The sequence below is a fragment of the Neomonachus schauinslandi genome, chromosome 12 (assembly GCF_002201575.2).
Source record: "Neomonachus schauinslandi chromosome 12, ASM220157v2, whole genome shotgun sequence".
In the NCBI taxonomy this organism is placed as follows: Eukaryota; Metazoa; Chordata; class Mammalia; order Carnivora; family Phocidae; genus Neomonachus; species Neomonachus schauinslandi.
This window is the reverse complement of record NC_058414.1, coordinates 68,465,059-68,480,621: the sequence shown is the minus strand read 5'-3', so window position 1 is coordinate 68,480,621 and position 15,563 is coordinate 68,465,059. Positions and strand designations below refer to the sequence as shown.

The 15,563-nt window shown below is 38.4% G+C and overlaps 1 protein-coding gene and 1 pseudogene across 1 annotated transcript in view; one reads left to right on the top strand and one right to left on the bottom strand.

Moving 5' to 3' along the window:
* Positions 1-15,563, top strand: part of IMMP2L (inner mitochondrial membrane peptidase subunit 2) — an 867,877-nt gene that overhangs the window by 149,545 nt on the left and 702,769 nt on the right. The gene's annotated exons all lie outside the window — the stretch shown is intronic.
* LOC110588933 lies at positions 14,575-15,202 on the bottom strand (annotated as a pseudogene).

The following is a 15,563-nucleotide window of genomic DNA, read 5'->3' as shown; positions in this document are numbered from 1 at the left end:
CACCTCACATCACTAATACCTTCCCATTAAACCATGCAGTACACCAGCATGTGAGCTTAGCACAAAGGCACAGTGAAAGGTATTGTCATTCAGATTACAGAGGGGGTTGATCACGTAGAAAAACCCTAAGGAGAACAAGGTAGGAACATTTGAAGTGGACAATGGGGTCGGGTGGAGAAGGTCAAGACAGTTTAGGAGGACCAAACTGGTCAGAGCTAGGGAATACCGTCAAGGAGGCGATGAAGCAGCAGGGAGTCTAAGATTGGGTCCTGGAAATAGAGGTCATGTGTTACAGAATTTTGATCTTGAAGAAATTCAATAGATAATCTTATTAAGAAAAAACCCATTTCTGGGGCACCTGGGTGGCTCAGTCGTTGAGCGTCTGCCTTCGGCTCAGGTCATGATCCCAGGGTCCTGGGATCGAGTCCCACATTGGGCTCCCTCCTCGGCGAGAAGCCTGCTCTCCCTCTCCCACTCCCGCTGCTTGTGTTCCTGCTCTCGCTATCTCTGTCTCTGTCAAATAAATAAATAAAATCTTAAAAAAAAAAAAAAAAGAAAAAACCCATTTCTGAATTTGACACCATGACTTATAAAGGTTAAATGACTTGTTTGTAATTTTAATCATTAATCATTGACAGACCTGAAAGAGCCTAGAAGTCTTGAAATCCTGCACCCATGCATTCACTTAACAAGTATTTACAAACTGCTTACTATTAGCTCGGAGATAGGGGTAAAATGATATTTGAGATGAAGTTTTTACTTCTGAGGCTCTAATGGGTTAGTGGGGGAACTTGCTGGTAAGTCAGAAAGTGGAATACAGGGTTATAAGTGTTGGATCAGACATGTTCAGGTGGCTTGGAAAGCCCCAGGAGAGGTACCTCAACCAGCTGGATTGTGGGACTGGGGCCAGGAAATGGTTCTGGGGCAAGCTGACATTTCATCAGAGCTCACTCTGTACTGTGTTGGTGTCCTGGAGATAGTGCAGGCATTTTTCATGGTAGTGTAAGATAGAATTTAGGTAACTTTATCCTCTGCTTTTACTTTTGAATCTTGTTCAATAGCTAGAGGAATTTAGTCCAATTTTTAAAATAGGACACTAATGATGTATGGTCATTAACATAACATAATAAAAAATATGTTAAAAAATATAATACAAAGAAAAGAAAAAAAATAAAATAGGACATTACAGACGTACTTGGCATATCTCTATATTGAGCCAAAACATAAACTTTTTCTTTATGATATAGGATATTCTGTTGATTCTTTTACTTCATAGTGCTGATAGCATAAAAGAGTAGGAATGAAGGAGAGTCTGGATTCTGTGCTCTGGAAAGAAGCTAAAAACATAGGATATACTACTACATATTTATACCCTAGATTTAAAAACACACAAAAAAAGAGGTTTTATAAAGTGTGAAAAGACCAATAATACAGTTAATCTAAAAAGTGTTGATGTTTTAAACTTGGTGTGTTAGAACAATTTTGTCTGAAAAGAACATGATTAGCTCTCCACTGATCCTATATGCAAAATATATTTTAGATGAGTTAAAAAATAAATACCCAAAATGGAAACTGTAAAATACTTTGAAGAAGGTATGGCTGAATCATTTGATAGTAGGGTGAGGAAAGCTTTCTTTGATATAAAACCAAAGGAAGTTACGATGAAGGAAAGTTTGATAGATTTGATTATGTAAAATAAATATCTCTTATTTGTCAAAAAACTTGAAATGATATTTAAAAGCAAATGAGAACCTTGAAAAGTATTTGCAATATCGAACCTATCACTCATGTATGAAGAACAGCCACACACACATACACAAAGAAAAGCAGGGGGGTAGGGGGAGAAAAAGCATTGACTTTGAAGGAAAATGGTCAAAGGTCATGAATAGACAGTTTGGTGGTGGGCATAAAAAGCCTGGAAAATGTTTACATGACTTTACTTAACATTTTCCACTTCTAGAAATTTTTCCTAAGAAACAAATTAGAGACCAGAGCAAAGGGTTTGTTGACTCTTGCATTATTATGGCAGTAAATGTCCTAAATGTCCAAAGTGGTCATCTGCTAAATAAACTCTGACCTATCCAAATGCTGGACTGCAACAGTTGCAGCCATTCAAAAATCATGTTTTTGAAGACTATGTAAAGATATTGAAAATGCTGCTATTATATGGTCAGATTTTTTAGAAAAGTTACAAGATGGTGTGTGCTATAATTCCAATATTTATTTATTTATTTATTTATTTATTTATTTATGTTTTTAAAATATTTATTTATTTGACAGAGAGAGTGAGCAAGAGGGAGAGCACAAGCTGAGGGGAGAGGCAGAGGGGGAGGGACAAGCAGACTCCCTGCTGAGCAGGGAGCCTGATGCCATGAGGGGCTCTATCCCACCTGGGATCATGACCTGAGCCAAAGGCAGACGCTTTTTTTTTTTTTTTAAAGATTTTATTTATTTATTTGTCAGAGAGAGAGAGAGAGAGAGAGCACACAAGCAGGGGGAGCGGCAGGCAGAGAGAGAAGCAGACTCCTTGCTGAGCGAGGAGCCCAATGTGGGACTCCATCCCAGGATCCTGGGATCATGACCCAAGCTGAAGGGAGACACTTAACCAACTGAGACACCCAGGTGCCCCTGCCAATATTTGAAAAATAAATTATGTATGTATAGACAAAAGACTAGAGGAACATAGACTGTGTATTGTATGTGTCTTAAATGTGATTTTTCTTAGAATTTAAAAATGCTTTTCGTGTTTCCTGTTGCCTCATACATTTTAGTGAGAAAAAATTAAAATTGTGGACTAGCAATCTATATTGAATTATAATCATATTGTATTTATACAAATGATTTGTCAACTCTATTTCTCTGTTCTTAAGGCAATATGATACATCAAAATTCAATAATTAGAATTAAAGTTTGTTCAGGTGAGGGTCCAAGTTGAATCAATATCTAATAGTTTTTGCTTGAGAATGTTACAGAATAATGTTACTACAGTTGGCTGTATATTTTTTTACCTGACTAGAGATGAAATTATACTATGCTTTCAATTAAGTAATTTTAAATATGAGAAAGGCAAAAACCATGAAGAGCAGAATAAAGAAACAATTTCATATATAAAAATACCAAAAAGCTATACTCTTTGCCTTATTTGCTCACTTTTAGAAATCCTGTAAGCTGTATTATATTTTTCATTAAAATCTGGATATTTCGTATACTTCCACATTCATTGACAGGTAAAATAATTCCAAAATGACTGTATGAATCAGTACAAAGTAAAACAGTATATGTAGTAATATGTAGGCAAATAAAATTGGGCTACAATTTTTAAAATCAATTGACTGCTTTCTAATTGAAGCAGAAATCTATTTCAAGTTACTGTTTATGGAAATAGAAAAAAATGGCTGAGGGTAGAAGAGTGATGTGAAAGAAAATAGTTCACATCATTTAAAAATAGGTCTTGGTACATTTAGTTGGGAAAAAAGATGATTGATTAGAGCCATTTTCAAAGATTCCTCACTATGGAATTGTCTTATAGTCTGTTTTCCAATGAAATTCCTACTTTTTTGATTTGGTAGCTAGTTAAAGGATCTGATGTTTAAATTCATTTGATATGAAAATATCCCAACCCATTGGGCTTGAATACTATGAGCTGTCATTTAGCACAATCTTTAGCAATTCCATCAAACTCTTCTACTGTTCTTTCACATGGAGACAGAAAGTATAGAAAATTAGGACAGAAACCAATAAACAAAAGGCACCCAGAGAAAAAAGTAGAATAAGGGGAATGTATCTGAACTCTAACTTAATTTACCTTTATTTCTGAAACGTCAGTTATTGGTTTAGAAACATGATGATGATAGCAAATAAGATTTGTTGAGCACTTACTATATGCCATCTCCAGTGCTTGCTGCTTCACATGGATTATCTCTAGTGGTCAACCAGAGCCTTTTGGGAGAGGAAGTTATTTTATCAAATCTCAGGTGCATCCTTATTTTATGTGCCTCAAAGAAAGAAAAAATACTGTCACTTAGACTATACTATGATTGCAACATATACCCTAATGCCAGAAATGACAAAATATTTAAAGAATTGTAATAAATGAAATGCATTGGGTGGTAGATATGAGACTTGACTAGCAGATTGATCAGTAGCTGGTTCCTATCTTGAAGGTTGGTTTTTAAAAAGGTTATAATCACTGAAAGGAGAAAATTTTACAAATGTGTGAACATGGAAATAAAAAAACAATGAGTGCTTCAATTCAGAATGAAGGTGGGTGTCTTCCCTGCATCTCTTGGCTATGTTTAGGCCTGTCCTTTTTGGGAAAAGTGTACAACACCCATTTATGTGAACAGAGAATAAAAAAAATAGGATTCCAAAGGGTCTGTCAGTCTTCAGGGAGGGATAGCTTTTTCTGTAAGCAGATGCTAAGCTTTAATTAGACATTAGATTGCAAAGTTGTATTCCTGGCAGTGAGGATTGGTGATGGGGAGGATTTTTAAAGTAAAACAGTAAATGGATATTGAGAAATAGATAAGTTGTTACTAGGGGAATGTTCTTTCTAGACATACTGAACCGTAAGCAATTCTTATACATGAGACTCTGGGGACAAAATAAAATAACCCTTACTAGCATGCAGAGTTTACAGATTTCATATTCCCTGAGCACAGTAGACAACAAGGTATAAGTCTAATTGAAAATATGTTGTGATTTAAATCCTGCCTATTAGCTGGTACAAACTTGAGGATGGAAGAGGGAAGAGAAGGAGGAATGGAAGGTTTTTTTTCAAAAGGTAATACAAGGGGAGCAGTTGCTGGGACTGGATACTGCAATATCTAGTATGGTATTAGTATATCTAATCATGGTTGCAGAGAGCTAGGACTTGTAAGGTGATCCTTGGAAAAAAAGGAAAAAGTTAATGCTTTCTTTTATTATATAGAGATATTTGGTCTTTGTTCCCAGTTCCTGGCACAGAGCTCCTAAATCCCTTGGAATTTTCTGAGTGATAAAGGTAATATGAGCATCTTTTGTTTTAATGAGGCAACTCTTGGTGGGCCCCTAGATAGCTTCAGATGGGGGCTGGTCCACCAGAATAGCAAGCCTTGACCAGAAGCTTGTAACTTTCAGCCATCACACAACCTCTGGGGAAGGGAGAGGGACTAGAGATTGAGTAAATCACCCATAGCCAATGATGTAATCAGCCATGCCTAGGTAGTGAAACCTCCATACAAATCCCTAGACGACAGGGCTCAGAGAGCTTGAGAGTTACACCCACATGCTAGGAGGGTGGCACACCCCAACTCTGAGGACAGAAACCCATGTGCTTGGGACCCTTCCAGACCTTGCCCCATGTACCTCCTTCACCTGACTGTTCATTTGTATTCCTTGTAATTAACCAGTAATAGTTATGAAAATATTTTTCAGAGTTTTCTGAGCCATTGTGACAGATTATTGGATCTGAAAGGATGGGGTTGGGGATCCCTCCTTGGCTGTGTAGGCAAGTTGGATGGAGTGTCTTATGACTGATATCTGAAGTGGTCAGTCTTGGGGGACTGAGCCCTTGAACCTGTGGAGTCTGATGCTAACTCTAGGGAATTAGTATCAGAAGTAATTGAATTGTAGGACATCTGGTTGTAATCAGAATTTGTTGGTGTCAGAGTGATGTGAGTAAAAGCAGCTCAACCATAATTTGGAGAAACACGGAGTTAAAGGCCAGAAAATTGGAGGAAAGAAGTAAGGGTTGATGGGAAGTGAGTTCAATGGAAGCTAAGGAAGTTAAATTGATAGACTAGAGTAAGAGTAGTCCAATAAGGTGCTTTAGGATCTAAATCTACAAATGCTGGGCCCATGGCAGAACATTGTGTTTTTGGTCGCTCTTGTACATTTTCAGTGGGCAGGGAACATCAACCATTAAAATGTGGCTACTAGGAAAAAAAGGCTTGAGTTGCCTAGGTAGACATTTTCCTGGTTAGCCAATATATCCTTTGACAGAGGTGCTTAAAGGATTGGAAGTGTGTTCAATTAAGCAATTGCCCATGTGACTCTGGGGCTAAGGAATACCTTCCTGTCTGAGGCCCGCCTTGGGTAGCAGATGACCAAAGACAAAGTACAGTTTGTTGATGTGATCTGCTGGATACAAGTGAAATCAAGTGGGTAATTTGGAATCCATATATGCAAAGCAAGGAGCGGACAGTGAAGCAAGCAGGGGAAGAACACCTTTTAAGCCTTCGCTGCCAGCCAGGAAGAATTAGCCTGTGATTGAAGCAGTGCTTATTGCAGGTCAAGGACAAGGGGGCTGTGCTCAGTGCCAGCCCTACGAAGGCTAGAATCCCACCTGGAGAGTGGGGGCAAATCAGACAGAGGTGTGTTTGTATTACTAATATTAAAGAATTCTGTCTAGGCTTCCTTGAACTCATATGTTTGTCTCACTTTTTATTTGTCTGTCATTTTTTGTTATAAGGCTGGAGCTTTTTCCTTTCAACAGCTTGGTGTTTTGCATAATCATTATTGAATAAAGCACAGACAGTGCATTATCTACAATTTGCAGTTTGGGTTATTAAGAACAAAAATTTAAGACCCAAAGCAATCTGAGCATAGAATACTTTTTAGATACGAATAATTGTTTCCTTAATTGTCCAAAGTCTAGCTTTGTTCATACTCAATTTGTTCGTATTTTTTTTGTGTGTGATTCATCTTTAAAGATCTTTGTAAAACATGGTAGTTATTTTTCTTAGATACAATAATTCTTCCCTTTTTGCACTTATATTTCATTAGATTGTGAACAGTTTAACTATGCCATTATAGCAAGAACAACTGGCAATAAGTGTGGGAACACAACATTGACTCTTGGTGAGTGTATAAGTCGGGATGTAGGGAGAGCACGTGCATAGTAGACTGGCCAACAGAGCATGCTGCCCCAGCATTTCGGTGCGCGTGTTTCACGGGGGGAATGGAGAGCTTTGGCTCTCTAGGTATCAGGTGAGATCTGCTGCTGTATTTGTGAAGTTCACAAATTCTCTGGCTCCTTTGTTCCTAGGCTTTGTAGAGATTTGGAGGTCTTTTGAGAATCTTTCATTTATATATTACTCATAATCCATATTTGTAATTACTACTAAAAATGAACATAATGGAATATATTAGTAGTTGGAGCTGGTGTTAAAGTAGATAATAGACTTTCAAATAAAACCTCTAAGAATTCTCAAATTTACAAGTAAATTTTTTTTATGATAATTCAGTGTATTTTGGCAGTAATGGTAGGGAGTAATATTACGAATTGATCATTGAGATCTGTCTTTTAAACTTATCCTATAATTAGAGTTTGACTCTTCATATTTCTGTGTATATGAATTTGTCTGTGTTTGCTTTGTTTTAAAATGTGATGCTAAAAATACACAGAAATTGAAATTTAGTCCCACTGCAGTCCCATAATCTCCTCCTATTTTGTTCTGTTGCTAAGCCAGAAATTCACATTTACTAGATTATTATCTATTGCCATGGAAATCGTTTTGTTATATTTCAATTTCACTACAGGAACAAGCAGCAGGAGCTAATGGACCATAAGAGGGAAATTTGTTGTTTAAATAATGATTATCTTTTATTTTTGGGTAACATGAAAAGGGGAAAGTACAATTCTTTTGTCACACAGCATGAGAAGGTAAATGGATGAGAGTTAGGGGCAGAATTCACCTTAAGAAAATTCACGGCTGAAAAAAAAAATTCATGGCTGTCTTGTGAGTCAGAAATTACATGACCCACTCACAAGGCTGAACTGTAAAAGGTGTCCATACCAAGCTATGTTTCATCAAATAACAAAGGAAGTCCTTGTCTGTGTGCTGGGCTCCCCACAGGTGAACAGTGAGATGGAGTTTGGGGTGCAAGATATGCATTAGGGGTTGTGTGTGTTGCCTGGAAGGGGGAGCTGCAGGATTGGGCAGAAAAAGAAGCCGAACTGCCCAGAGGGCCCCAGGAAACTCAGGTAGTATTGCCCTTAGGGTTGCTTCCTGTTGCCCTGCTTTGTTGTGGGGAATGTGGGCGGCCCCCATGGCGGGGGGGGGGGGGGGGGGGGCAGGGGGGGGGCGGGGGGGGGGGGGGCTGCTGTCTGCAGCTGCAGGAGATTGAATTCTCTGGACCTGGAGACTGTCTTCTGACCACACTCCCTGCCCATGGCAGTGAGGCTCATGTGGGAGACGCCTTTGTCTACTCCAATCTTTTTCTCCTATGACTATCAGGGATTTCCTGCAGTTTTATCCTTACGGTATTTATAATTCCCAGTATACATCACCTTTAATCAGGCAAGTGTTCACATTTTTTAGACATATTGATGATAAAAGACCTTTTAACATCCTTATTTGGTTTAAGTGCTTTTTGAATTATGTAGGTTGTATTCTGCCTCTAGCCACAGCATATCCTTTTTTTTTTTTTTTAATTCATAGCAGATTGTGGCCCTTCATAGAAAGTTAAGACTTTTCTTAATAGTAAATGAACATTTATAAATAGACATATTTTTAAAACCTTTTTATTTTATAGTGATTTCAAGCTCAGCAAAACATTTCAAGAACAGGACAAAGAACTTCTTCACTCACATTCCCCTGTTACTAGTATTTTACTACAGTCGCCTTACCATATTCTCTTTCTTCTCTCTCTCTCTTTCTCCCTCACCCTTTACTCTGATACATTCTTGTTTTGAAGATTTTTTTTTTTTTTTGTCTTGAGAGTAAAAATTGCAGACATGATGCCCTAGTATTCCTTTGGTACTTCAGTGAGTATTTCCTCAAAATAAAGATGTTGTTCCACATAACCCCAATATAATAATCAAAATAGAAAATAAATATTAATGTAATATTACCATCTAATCCACAGATCTCATTCACAACTCACCAGTTGTCCCAGTGATATTCTTTATGAGTCCAGAAACCAGGATCACACCTTGTGTTTAGTTGCCTGGCTTTCTGGTCTCCTTCAATCTGGAACTGTTCCTTATTCTTCTCTCATCTTTCATGATCTTGATATTTTGGAAGAGTTCAACCAAATCATGCTTCTCTATTTGGTTTTATCTGATGTTTCCTCATGAATGGGTTCAGATTATTTTGGGCAGGATTACTATAGAAGTGATGTTGTGTTCTTAGTTCATCATGTTAAAAGGTGGTCAGGCTTGTCTTATACTTTTCTTGTTCCAGCCTTGGAATTACTAAGAAATTCTGGTTCCTTTTAATGGAGAATGACATTTAGACATTTAGAAACCAAGGTCTGGGTTCTAAAGATGCTCATTGCTACTGGAGTATCATTCCTGCTACGTCTTCTCAGGGAATGAAATTAGGAAATACAGTTTTTATAAACTCTCTCTCTCTATATGTATCTATCTAGAGATATCTCTCTATCTCTCTATGCCTGGATCCTATTAACCTTAAATGTTTACCTGTTTGCTCATTTCCCCCTGTATAAAACCAGTCTCTCAGCTATGTGGGTCACCAACTTGACTTGGCCCTACTATCCCCAACCAGCTGGTTGAATATTTGGTTTTGGCTTTGCTGGCCATGCCAACTACTTGCTCAGTCTCAACCAAGGGGAAGGGGCCCAGATGCTTCTTATGTTTCCTATTCCTATTATTATTTTTCTATGGATATAAAGTGCTGCAGTGATTTAAAAAAAAATTCAGCAGAGGAGGTAGTATTTGTTATGGGTTATATTGTAAAAGACATTCCTAATTAAAAATGGGATTCTCTAGTGGTTTAGTGGTTTCTTTTTTTGTTTTGTTTTCTCAAAATTTTTACTATTCTAAGATGCGAATGACAGGATTTTAGTGCTTAACTTAAGATTCTGTTAAGGATGATAATAATAGCACTGGGTTATGTTCTGGTCATTTCTGATATTAAATATAGTTTCTGAATAGAAACCATTTTATTGTTAAGGCAGTTCTTTCTTTTGTTTCTTTTGGATTTATTTCCTGACCATTCAATAAGTGATAGCTATTAGCAAAAACAATTTTTGTTGAGCCTTGTTTATTGGTTTGCAATAATGAGAACAGTTATTGAGTCCGATAATTTTGTACTTTTATTTTCAAGTAACAAAGTGTTCTTATTTTGTGATGATACTAAGGAAAGGCAGTTTAAAAGCTAGTTTTAAAGGATCTGTAGCTTTGAGAGGTTATAATTTAGAATGGAGGCATGGTGGTCAGAGGAAATGAGCCAAAGTTAAAAGCCTTTTCTGTGCCATTGAATCTGTAACCATCCTCAAAGTACTCTGCACTTTATGTCACAAAAAAGCCTCAAATCCAGTGGGTAAATGTTATCTGCAGGAACCTCATCATTTCTGAAAACAGTTCTTTTATTCTTAGAGTATTTGAACAAGAAATACAAACAATAGTATTTTCTTCTCTTTTTGCAGGACAACATATGGATATAGGGGTTCTTCTGCTATTTTTGAATGAGTGCTTTGTGATATAAAAAGCAAAATCAAATTTAAAATTAATGGATGGTGAGACAGAAACTTAAGGTGTTGGTTAAATCTCTTTTGCCTCCTTTGTGAAACAGGGGTATCAGTTCTCATCTTTTCTTGTGGGGTTTTATGCTTGATTTTCTTTTGGAAGATATATATAATTACTTGTCAGCCAAAAGTTTATGGCATAGACACTTTTGCAAATAACTTTTAAAGGTAGATCTTGATTATATATAACCTGTAAGGAGCACACAAGATATGGGTAAAGCAGTTGGTGAGCAGTGAATGTGATTGTACAGAGGAGAGAAGTGAGTGAAGGCTCATTTCATTATTGTACTTTAAATATGGTCACATTTTCTCATGTGGGACATCACTGGGACAACTGGTGAGTTGTGAATGAGATCTGTGGATTAGATGGTAATATTATATTAATATTTATTTTCTATTTTGATTATTATATTGGGGTTATGTGGAACAACATCTTTATTTTGAGGAAATACTCACTGAAGTACCAAAGGAATACTAGGGCATCATGTCTGCAATTTTTACTCTCAAGTCAAAAAAAAAAAAAATCTTCAAAACAAGAATGTATCAGAGTAAAGGGTGAGGGAGAAAGAGAGAGAGAGAAGAAAGAGAATATGGTAAGGCAACTGTAGTAAAATACTAATAACAGGGGAATGTGAGTGAAGAGAAATGAGAAAATGTGTCCTTGTCTAATACAACTTTAGTTGCTTCTTATCCCATTCTTCGTCTCCTTTACTCTGTCTCTCTCTGTAATACAAACTCACTCACACACAAATACACGTACGTTCGCACTTGAATTTAAATAGTTGGCGTGCTTAGAAATATTCCCAACTGGAGGCCACACAGGGCCAATGTTTATAATTGTGTGTTTGTGTATACGTATGTGTACACACACACACACACACACACACACCATTTTAAAATAGTTGGCCACCAAAAGTGCTTGGCTTATTTTAGGTATGCAGCTCACATTTGTTGAGTGAATGAATCTATGAGTCCAAAAAGACAAGTAATATTAAGGACTGAAGCTAACAGGGTAAAGAAATGGGCAGTCTCATGGAGACATCATTTCTGCTATGAAGATTTGTTTGTTGTTGAGATGGCTACTCCAGAATGATCTATTATTCATATGGAGCGGTTGTTAGGTTGAGTCTGCTGCTTTACCCCACCTCTCTGAACCAAAATTTATTTCTGATTGACAGAGGGTAATTAATTGAACTGTACAGATAATTTACTGGAAAGGGTAAATCATGCCTTAGGTGAGGGTAGTGATCTGGGTATGGGACCAGAAATGTATACTTTTCCCTCCTCTCAATAAAGCTCTTCTTATTGCAGCTCATTTTATGTCTTGTGACAGCCAAGTAATGCAGAGTAGAGTGAAATGATTTTTGTATGAAGAAACCATAGCAAACCATGCAGGACATTTGCCTTTAAAAACAACAATAAAAAGATCAAACATTCTCTAGTTACCACTTAAACATTTTACAGTTTGGAGTGGTACTGCTAGTCCTATCAATGAAAATTACCTCTTGACATCTTTTTGGAGTATCTAAATGTGTGGTCAGGGACCCACTTGGGCACAGGGTAGTGCTATGAGCCCTGTTCACGATTTCTGAACTACTTCCTAATGTGCCCGGAAATGCTGAGAGCAGGGCACTGCTTCCCCTGCTGCTTTCAAATGTCAGTATCTTCCTCCTTTTTTCCACGTATAGTTACATTTATTCCATTGTATAGCAGCAAGTCCACTTCTAATTCACTGAAACCATTTTCCTTGTTTAGTACTAAGACCTCCAAAACCACTAAGTCCAAAGTTTCAGGGACCAAAAAATTCTTCAATTGGGTTATTAGGTGTAATAGAGAGCCCAACAAAAATGCATACATGTGTACACCAAAAGACGTACACAAGAATGTTCGTAGCAGCACTCCTCCTAATAGCCCCACATGGAAACACCTCTAATGTCTATCAACAGTACAATGAATACATTGTGGTATATTCATTAAATGTGATATAATCATTCGTTGTATAGCAATGGAAACAAATGAACAACTGGTCTAGGTAACAAAGATGAATCTCAAGGATGTTAAAGGAAGCCAGACAAAAAAGAATACATCACGTATTCAATTTATATAAAGGTTAACCACCGGCAAACCTCATTTTTGGTTTTAGAAACCAGGGTAATGATTACCTTTGGGAAGGAATGAGTAAAGACTAAGAAGGGGCAGACTAGTGTTGTAGTTATTGATGTGGGTGGTGGTTATATAGTTATCTTCACACGTTGTGATAAATCGTGCCAAATAATTACATTTGTGCCCCTTTCTGTATGTGTTATGTTTCCATTAAAAAACTTATTTTTAAAAAATTGATGTAATTGCCCTCTTGTGTGCAATGTCTACTTTTTCTGGATGCTTTTAGGGTGTTTTTCTTTGTCTTAGTTTTATGTTCGACTATAGCATTCTTAGGTGTGATTTTCTTTGTAATTTTCCTACTGTGTTTCACTGAGCTTTGTGAATCTGTAATTTCATGCTATTCACCAAATTTAGGAAACATACTGCCAATATTTTTTTTTAATTAGACATAAAGAAAATACAGGGACTACTCCACTTGGCATACCTTCAGAAGGAAAAGATGGCACCATATATGCATTACTAGTTGTAAGCATATACTTCATTTTATAGGTCAGCATCTCAAATTTGCAGGTTACTGCCACCCAGCTGGCCCCATAAACTGAACCAGTTTTCCAATTTGTTCTAAGTTCTTGTCTAGCCTGTCAACTCCTAAGCCACTAACGATTAACCAGTATATACCCTTACCTCAGGCCATGCCTCCTAAAGTTCTTCCCAGTGGAAGATTTTCTCTTTACCAGTGTGTTTCAGGACCACTAGAGAGGGGTGGTGTTGTATAGTGACCACTTACACCTAGCTTTTGCCAGCTCAGTACAGGTCCTTTTATGAATGAAAAAGACCCACCTTTTTTTTTCTCTTTCATTAACTGACCAGAGGGAACTTCTTATGATGCCAATTTATATGGATTGAGGGAGAAGTGCTGAAGGGTTAGGGGCAGCTACCATAGTACCACTACTACCACTGCTACTTCTGCTACTACTACTACTACCACCACAACCACTACTACTACTACTACCACTGCTACTTCTACTACTACTACCACTACCGCTACTACTACTACTACTACCACCACTACTACTCCTACTACTACCACCGCTACTTCTACTACTACTACTACTACTACCACAACCACTGCTACTTCTTCTACTACTACTACTACCACTACCACTGCTACTTCTTCTACTACTACTACCACTGCTACTTCTACTACTACTACCACCACCACCACTACTACTACTACCACCGCTACTACTTCTTCTACTACTACTACTACCACAACCACTACTACTACTACCACTGCTACTTCTACTACTACTACCACTACCACTACTACTACTGCCACTGCTACTTCTACTACTACCACTACCACTACTACTACCACTGCTACTTCTACTACTACTACCACTACCACTACTACTACTGCCACTGCTACTTCTACTACTACCACTACCACTACTACTACCACTGCTACTTCTACTACTACTACCACTACCACCACCACTACTACTACTACCACCACTGCTACTTCTACTACTACCACTACTACTACTACTACTACCACTGCTACTTCTTCTTCTACTACTACTACTACCACCACCACCACTACTACCACTGCTACTTCTACTACTATTACTACTACTACTACCACTGCTACTTCTACTACTACCACTACCACCACTACTACTACTGCCACTACTACTACTACTACCACTGCTACTTCTACTACTACTACTACTACTACCACTGCTACTACTACTACTACCACCACTGCTACTTCTTCTACTACTACTACCACTGCTACTTCTACTACTACCACTACCACTACTACTACTACTACCACTGCTACTTCTTCTTCTACTACTACTACTACTACCACTGCTACTTCTTCTTCTACTACTACTACTACTACTACTACTACTACTTCTTCTTCTCTTCCTCCTCCTCCCCCCCCTTTTTCTTTTTTGTGAGGAATGAGAATTTAATGTTGGGGAAGGAAGATGCTTAGGGTGTAGCCTTTGGCAAGGGGATACCCTGGCCCTGGTCTTGGGCCAGCAGATGCTGAAGCAGGGTGTGCAGGGCCTGATAGACAGGTGTGTAGCCCAGGCAGCTCAGATGCAGGTATTCGTACAAGCCATGCTGACTTACGGTACCATCCAAGTGCACAAAGCTGGGGTTGGCATCCAGGAAGTGGGCCCGTGGATGGCCAGCCAATGCTGCCCGGACCAGTGCATTCACCCATCAGTTTTTCTCATGAAGTGGGTTGAGGTGCTGGCGCCTGGGAAGCAGGGTTCACCAGTTGCACGATGGTCTTGATGCTACCAGTCGCTTGCTCTGCTGTGTGCCTGTGGTGGTTGGTACCCGCGCAGACCCCTGCAATCTTGGGCCAGATTTCTTCCACCTCCCCATTCTCCAGCTGCCAAAGCACCTGTTATGTGCTGTCACTGCCAATGCCAAAGTTAAGTGCATGCAGAGCAGAAAAGAGCTCCTACCAGATCTTGCACTGGTGCATTAGCTGGACCCAGGAGTCCCCGATGAAGACGACTTCCTGTTCCTTGTCTTTGCTGTCGGCTATGAACCAATGGTGCAGGGACATCCAGCATCCTTCGCCCTGCATGTCCTACACTGGCATGGACTTGCCAGTATGTTCACCTCTTCACTCATCTCGGTGCTGCCCCTCATGCCAGATCCAACGTCTTCTTTAAAGGCCAATTGCCATATTTGAAAGAACATAAGCAGTAGAAATCCAAGATTTGGGTAACAGTTAAATTGGAACACCGATCACTTGGTTCTCTTCCTCTCCATTTGGATCTCTGCTCAAATGTCATTTTGCCTTTGAGGCCTTCTTCAGCCATCTTATTTAAAACCCCTATTTCCTGCCTACCTTGCTTTATTTTCCCAGTAGCACCATTTGACATACTCTACATTTTACTTATTTTATTATCTCTCTTTCCCATTAAAAAAAAGCTTATTGAGAGCAGGACTGCTTTTAT